Below are 8,959 nucleotides of genomic sequence, written 5' to 3' on the forward strand. Positions count from 1 at the left end.
AGTCTAAAACTATACAGTTTGTGTGGATATCAGCTCAGATTGTCTGATTTTCCTACTGAGATCGCTAGAGAAGACAGGGTATAATAACAGGGTTATTACAGTTAACTAAGAAGTAATTACATTAAATGAATTAACGACGACTGAAATAACATGCATAAAGCAAGCTGTCTGACTAAATGAAGACAAACACAAATCAAAACCAGTATTAACTATCAACACAACAGTCTTTGACTAAAGATCATCTCGGTTTAAGTCCACGCCTGCGTGGTTCATATCTGCTGTTGTTTGCCTATAGATGCTGTAGATAGAGTTGTCATCATAATGCACGTCTGTTAACATCTCCGTTTGCTCGTTTTGAAGCTCCAGTGCTTTGGATAATAGGCTGCCACATTGCAAGAATTATATCTTGTACGTGCGGAGAACGATTGTCGCAGCAGATCGGTACTCCAGAATAAATCTGTGATTGTGTATTCAGAAAGCTTTGGCAGATGACACAAACAGTCTGATATCCTGTTTGATTCTCACTGTAGTGAGCCCAGAATCAGCTGTATTCTTAATCTATTACATTATGTACCCATGTGCAACTAGTTGCCCCTCAGACTGATCAATCTCTCATTCGTTTGTTTGTCAAGGTCAAATGCAATAACTACAACACTTAGACGACTTTGTACTCAACATGTTTTTGTCTTGAATTTTATCTGTGAGGTTTCTAAGGGTCGTAACTTATATTGTTCAAGTATAATAGTCTCTGAAGTGTCTTAGTGCTGTCTGAAGAGTCTTTTATGCTCAGCACATTACAGCAACTTGAAGTTACACATTTTTATTAAGAGATTTTAGGTGACATGAGCAAAGATATAAGCAGCTTTCTCTAAAGCCTTTCTTTCATAGAAATGGAACATACAATATATAGCAAGAACTTTGTGCACACACAGGCACATATATAATGCATAATAATATAATAATAACAACAGTCATAACATATACAGTATATGCATAATCATAACAGTCATCCTCATAATTGTCTATATATGCATGTTTGTGTGTGTATAGAGATCTTATTTTATATATAAGACGGACGGATGGACGGACAGATAGATAGATAGAATGATGGACAGACAGACAGACAGACAGACAGACAGATAGATAGATAGATAGATAGATAGATAGATAGATAGATAGATAGATAGACAGACAGACAGACACAGACAGACGGATAGATACACAGATAGACAGACAGGTAGATAGAAAGCAGAATGGATAGATGATAGATAGATAGACAGACAGACAGACAGACAGATGGATAGATAGACAGATAGATAGCAGAATGGATGGATGGATAGATAGATAGATAGATAGCAGAATGGATAGATAGATAGATAGATAGATAGACGGACGGACAGATAGATTTAGAACTTTGCACCATATGTATATATAGTTTATAATAAACTATATTTACATATATAAAAATAAAAGTGACTAAAAATGTGAAAAATACAACAAAATTACTAAAACTTTAACTAAAATTAATATTAAATCTGAGAATATAAAAATACAAACTAATTCAAAATATTATAAAAACTATAATAGTATCTCAGTAATAAATAACATTGTGCATGTGCACATACTGTACATGCATAATAAAATTAATAATAATTTACATATGAATTCAATATTAATAATATTTAAATTGTAATAGCATATCTATAAATAACTACACATTATTTTGTGGTAGTCTGATGATTATTGTGCAATGGCACAAATAATCAAAGCAGTAATTAAAGCAGGACGCTCATGTTTTGATCTGTGATGTGTGCGCCAGAGGCCTCAGAGCTGGTCGGCCTGCAGAAGTGTCTGCTGGAGTCCTCACTGTGGCATTTCACTGCGTTAAGTCTTTTAAGCCACTGTTCAAGCAAACAGTTACTTTCCTTAATCAGATTATACATGCTTTAATCCTTTTATTTATTTTCTGAGGCAGATGCAATTTTTCGCTTATGTGGATCGATCCTCAAGGCGATGTGATTTAGTTATGGCATCTGCCTTTCCCTGACTTACTGACTGTTCTTATTGATTTCATTTATTTTTATTCCATAATAACCTGCAAACTTTTTTTTGTGGCCGGCAGTGAAGGATTCTTGTTCTTTGCTCCCTCTTTTCTCGCCTGATTCCGAAATATGGCAGTTTCCATAAATATGGCATAAAATAGGCTCTGAGACTCTTCAAAAATGCTTTCTGATGCTTTTTCAGTAAATGGCAAGAGAAGAGAGGCGCTTAAACTTAAGGAAAGTTTGATCATGAACCTTGGCTTGTCAAACTAAATTTTAATATGAGCTGCTTAATTTTGAATGTATTTTATGTGCAATATTTACAACCTTGTTACCAAAACCTGTCTAAATACAGTTTACAGTATTCTGTGATTTTTCTAGCCATAAACATTAAATAAACATTAGACTTAAAATATATTATACATATTTTCAATAATAGAAATTCCCAACAATGATGACTAATTGTGGAATACAGCAGAGAAAGTCCAGATCTGTGTGGTGGAACAGGTGAAATCCCTCATTTCAAGGGATGTGCTTAAAACTACCCACTATTCTTGCTATATTAATCTTGTTATATAATAACTTATCTAACATATCTAATAGTTTTCGCTATAAAAACTTTGTGATTTGTAACTCTAATGCTTTTAAAATGTAATTGGAGACCAAAGCGCACCCTGTTCATGGAAAGTGCCATCTCATATATGCGAATCCATAATAAATCATCCAAATTATGTTACACAATTGATTCTTTCTGCACTTAACGGTTGCAGTTCTTTGAAGCAGGCCATGTGTAAACGATGCTTTGAGACCGCTTGGCTAACTATGTGAAGAAGCAAATAATAAAATAAAAACATTAATCCCATTCGTGCTCAAAATGAGCCTCACTAGACTTTCTATTCATAGTTGACTATCTCAAGCATCTAAATGACTGGGATAAGATCCGGTTAATTGGTTCGTGAGTGTTCATGTCGTTTTTTCTTTTGAATCCCAGGGGAGCGATCACTGTGTGCACATTCCTCCTCATTGGAGACCATCGAGACAACATATCCATCGTTTTGACCTTTCGTTCCCGCTGACTCAGTGCTGGGACAGTTCTGCGATTAATAAATATATATGATCTCGAAATTACGCTAATGATGTTAAAATACATCAGATAATTAATCACTCAGCCAATTAGACCCAGTGTAATTTGCAAAAGCGTTCTTAATAGGTAATTTAACCGCTGACAGCGCTGTTTAGGTAGACGTTTCCAAGCTCATATCTCTCAAATGATGTGGGCTCATAAAGATATGAATAAGAAAGGACGAAAAGTACTTGAAAAGACTCCCACATGTGATCGCTGTCTAAATGCTGACATTTTTGATTGAAAGTCAATATAGAGGGAATTGTGCTGGACTGTGAATTGTACTGGAAAAAAGGTCAGTTTTGATATATTCTGGATGAATGACCTGATTAAATCATCCATAAGTGTTTCATAAAAACATTAAAGCCAAATGCAGTGTTTTCAACATTGATAATAATCAGAAATGATTCTTGAGCAGCAAATCAGCATATCAGAATGATTTCTGAAGGATCATGTGACACTGAATACTGAAAATTCAGCTTTGCATCACAGGACTAAATTACATTTTACAGTATATTCAAATAGAAAGCACTTATTTTGAATTGTAATAATATTTCACAATTTTTACATTTTTACTATATTTTTTGATCCAAAAAATGCATCCTTGGTGAGAATAAGAGCTGTATTTCTATTCACACAGGAAATAATTATTTTAAATAGTAAAAATATATTTCAAAATATTACTGTTTTTTTTCTTTTTTAATGGAAATGGTTCCACCACTGAATAAAAAATTAAAAAAGGTAATTGCAACTCACAATTCTTACTTTATTTCACTCGATTGCAAAGTTGCAAATTATGACTTTTTTCCTTGCAATTTTACTTCTTTTCTTAGTAATGTGAGATGTGAACATGCAATTGTGAGTTACAAAGTCCAATTCTCAGGAATAAAATACGATTTTCTTACCTTAAAACTATTTTAAGCCTTGCAGTTTTGACTTTTTTTTTCTTGCAGTTGCATATCATGTCTTTTGACTCGTCAAAAAAAAAAATCTCAATGACCCCAAAGTTTTTAATGGTAGTAAATACAGATCATTTTGTAAAATCACAATACAATCCAAAACATGCATGTTTAATGCACAAATAAATGCTGAGCTGTTTATGCTGCCAAGAAATGTACTTAAACATACAACGGCATCACTAATAAATGCAAAAACATCAGTATGGCCAGACTTCTTCTATATGATGCATTATTTAACTTTTCAAATATACAGCCATGCATTTAGCCTGAAACCTCATGAGAGTAACATTACTGTTGTGGCTGCATAATGGTGCATTTACCAGCACAGACTAACTTTACCACACTAACCAGCCAAACCTTGACCCCCTGGGCCAGACATTTCATTGTAGTATTTTATTTGTCCTAGACATGAATTGCAGTTTGAGGGTGGCATTGCTGTCAATCTTGTCTCTCATAACAGCCTGTGATTCATTACAAAGTTGTGACAGCCTCATCTTCAGACACAGTGACCGTCGTCATTCATTTTCCTTTTTATTATGAGTTAAGTTAGCTGTCAAAGGGTCATAGTTAGCAGAATCACTAAGCAGTAGACAAGGAAATCTAATTGTCACTTCAGGTGCAATTATTTGTTATTGCTCACAATCAAATACTGACATCTCCGAGTTGATCTTTCTTTCTTTATTTCACTTTTTAAGACATATATAAGAAAACAATTGAGTTAGCTGCCAAATATCCCATAAATTATCCAAAAAATAAGTCTTTGCTATAAAACATATATTGACTCAGTGTATAAGATCCCCGACTGCGAAGGAAATTGAAATTCTCCGACCATATCTCTTGCATCACAGCCATAAGGAGCGACCATCTGTACTGGCTTGATAAATGAAAAGACCGTACATCCATCAACAATATACTTAACGACATTACTGAGCATTTATGTCTCTGAAATAACACTGAAAGCATTTATAAGGCTTCATATTATCAGTCAAGCATCTGTCTGTCAGTTGAAAACAATGCAGCGATCATATATATGAAACTGAAATCTCAGAGAGCAGCTATGACTTATAATGGCTTATATTGTTTCTGCCTCGTCATACGATCGAAATTGCTTTTTCGGCCAGCTGGCCCTGCGAGTCTAAAGGTGTCACCTTTTGGTTTAAAGCAATAAAAGCAAGGCCGTGATCTTTTTATTAAGTGCCAATGAATTGCAATCTAAAAGCAGGCGTCTTGATTTCACCAAAGAAAACATGTACACATTCTCTCTCAGCTGTATCTGAATCACATTGATTGCGCCAGCGGCCGTCCAGATGAGATTTAAGGGAATCGCAATACCGCAAATCACATTTGCTGAAGCTGGTCCGGCTCTTAAAAGTCTCATCTCAGTTTCTCATATCTGGTTCCATTCAAACGTTTTATTTCTGTCACTGAGAAACTGGTGAAAAGTCCAAAAGGTCTTGTAATTGTTAACTTCATACTTAAGCGAAATACATTCTTTACTGTACGTCTTGTGATGGCAACATTAGTTAAGAAGCAGGTCGAGCATTTAATGCAACCCTGAAATGACTGACAGTTCACATTACATGTCATTACGTAGGAGGTGTTGATTCCAATAAAAACCTTTTTCTATAACAGAAAAACTTTTCACAAGCAGTCAAAATGAGACGTCCATATATTTATAAGAAAATATGTATGACAACTGGCACTTTCCTGCATGCAGTGTTATGATGAGTATGTCACTAAATATATGTGTGGAAATTTGACCTCAAATCATGATTTGTTTTTCTTAAGCATCAAAAGAAGAAAAAATATGCATTTGCATGCATAATCATTAAAAGTACACATAGGCCTTCTTTTATGAAGATTTCAGATAAATGGTACCACATTGCTTGTGCTATCAAAACAACATTTATTATTACAAACAATCTTTTGAACTCTCTTCTTTCAAAATAAACTAGAGTTTAACATTGATAATAATCAGAAATGTTTCTTGACACTCAAATCAGCTTATTAGAATGATTTCTGAAGGATCATGTGACACTGAAGACTAGTAATGAAGCTGAAAATTCAGATTTGATCACAGGAATACATTTCTTTTTTCAATATATTCAAATAGAAAACACATTTTTGAATGGTAATAATATTTCACTATTTTTTTAGTTTTTCAAAAAATGCAAAACCAATGCAGCCTTGGTGAGAATAAGAGCTGTATTACGTAAATTCCAATAACTAGAAACACTAGAACAGATTTATTCTATGCAAACTATTCAGCTTATCTGAAAGTGGACTGCGTTAGTAAATAAACCTTGAGGTTTGATGTGTGTAATCAAGTTCATGTGTTTTCAACATGCAAACCTTTAGAAAAAGAAAAAGAAGAAAAGCTTTCTATACGGTCTCCCTTAAATCAAGGTCTGAAGTGTGAACACAACATGAAAACATCAGAATTACATCATCTGCTTGTGGGCTCTAATAAAATGCATTCAATTATTGTTTGAAGTTGTGAATATCTAGAGAATCCTGCAATTTGCATTCATCAAGACATCAAGATAAAATAGCAGCAGGGCACAGATTTCTCACCACACGACACATGATGTTTGTCTGATTTGGTTTCACTGCCAGCTTAGTGCGTAAAAGCTACCCGGTGACCTCATCTCAACTCTCGAACACACTATGAATCAAATAACTGTGATTTTATACACCCTTTGCTCATGAAGAACGATCTGATGGTTGGAAAATAGAGCTAATAAAGCAGAATCTCATCTAGACGAAGTTAAGTGGAACAAGTCGCTCTATTAGAGTATGAAAACATCTCGAGATTACAAATAACAGCCGTCGGCTCAAGTGTAAAAGAGCTTATTGTTATGCATGATGATGCGATGATGATAATAACAGTTGCAAATGGCAAAACAGCCGAAGACAGAACAAATCAATATAAATCAAGCAAACAATGGGATTACGGACGAACACGGCGAAGGTAAAGTTTTGTGTTTATTTATCAGGTGGGACCTCTTTACGCGGGCAATGTTATCGTCGCATTTCCATAAAGCAGCAGGCAGGCTTTTGTGCCGTGACACAAAGGTTGATTGATTGCCTAGAGATTTTTTTAGTCATTACACAATGAGCGTTTCGCGCAAAACACTACGCACAACAATACACACTTGCCACGGAGGATGGAAATAATGAAACGCCCTTGGACGGGGACAGCCTTCGTTAACCGTGACCGGAGTTAAGGGCAAACGCTGACATTATGGATGGATCAGCATGTAATAAACCGTTTACAGTGCATATAGTCCAGAAGGGTATAGTTATTTCTGACTGCCTTGTCTGCAGAATGAGGCTGATGTTTTAGTTTTCATTACAGTAGAAAGGCGTAAGTAAGGTGAATCTGCGACTGTGGTAAATGTCAGATGTTCAAAGACAACAGCGAGAACAAATGCACTCAATAAAGTACTTTAATAAACATAGTCAAAGATGTCATTTCTGCTCTTATGAGCTAGTTACAGTATTAGTGGCTTTCTAAATAACAGAATAGTTGGACCATACAGTTAGAAGGTCAAAAATATGAATAATGCATTAAGATTATGCCTCTCTGAATGTACTTGGATATTTGTACATCATTTGATAACAGTATTATTATCTTAAAAATCAATTCGATTTTAATGAAATCTCCTATTTGTTTTCTCTTTATGTACAATATAAGGCTTAAAGGAATAGTTCAATTGTAATATTATGTACAAATTTTTGACACTGGACCACAAAACCAGTTCTAAGTAGCACGGGTATAGCAATAGCCAAAAAAATACATTGTATGGGTCAATATTATCTATGTTTCTTTTACGCCAAAAATCATTAGGATATTAAGTAAAGATCATGTTCCATGAAGATATTTTGTAAATTTCCCACCATACATATATCAAAACTTAATTTCTGATTAGTAATTTGCATTGCTAAGAACTTCATTTGGACAACCTTAAAGGCGATTTTCTAAGTTTATTTATTTATTTATTTTTGCTCCCTCAGATTCCAGATTTTCATATAGTTGTGTCTTGGCCAAATATTGTCCTATTCTAACAAATCATACAGCAATGGAAAGCTTATTATTGGTCCATAAAGAATTACAAAAAAAGTAAAAGTAACACTTTCAATTAAAGCACTTAATTAAACTTTTATAATATTTCTATAAATATATATTATGATTATTAATTTTATATTTAAATATTATATATTCTATTATTATTTATTTTTATATTATTTAGAGATTATTATTAATTTTATTAAATATATTTATATCTATTATTTTTGTCATGTTTTTGATTTCATTCGGGACTTGTGCACTTTATTTTAAGTCAAGTCGCATGATATCCTTATGTAAAGAACTAGACCAAATTTGGCTTTGGATGAAAGTTTTTTGGTGAACTCTCTCTTTAAGATGCTAAACAATCATCAGTGGCCAGCTATTATTATCCCAGACTGTGAAATCATGTTTATTATGTTTTAAGAGGGTTCAAACTTACTGTCTTGAGTATCTTGAGCATTTATCGTAACTAATTAGCCGTCTCCGTAGCCCTTGTTATGGTGAAGACATAATTCTATGCAATTATGCTTTAAGTGTCCTGTTATGTGCAACAGGCTGACAGCGAGTTTGACTCGGAGATGAGAATGATGCAAAGTTTGTTCTTTATTTCAGTCGCTTGGCCATTGGGTTTTCTGAGTTGCATGAATGCAGTGATCACTAAGAATGATTCATTGTCTCTGGATGCATTGTCTGCGTTGTTTTGCCACTCGACTGAGACAAAAGGCAATGAACAAAATCATTTAACTTCACTTTTGCACATCAT

Source organism: Labeo rohita, chromosome 6 (genome assembly GCF_022985175.1).
Source record: "Labeo rohita strain BAU-BD-2019 chromosome 6, IGBB_LRoh.1.0, whole genome shotgun sequence".
Classification (NCBI taxonomy): domain Eukaryota; kingdom Metazoa; phylum Chordata; class Actinopteri; order Cypriniformes; family Cyprinidae; genus Labeo; species Labeo rohita.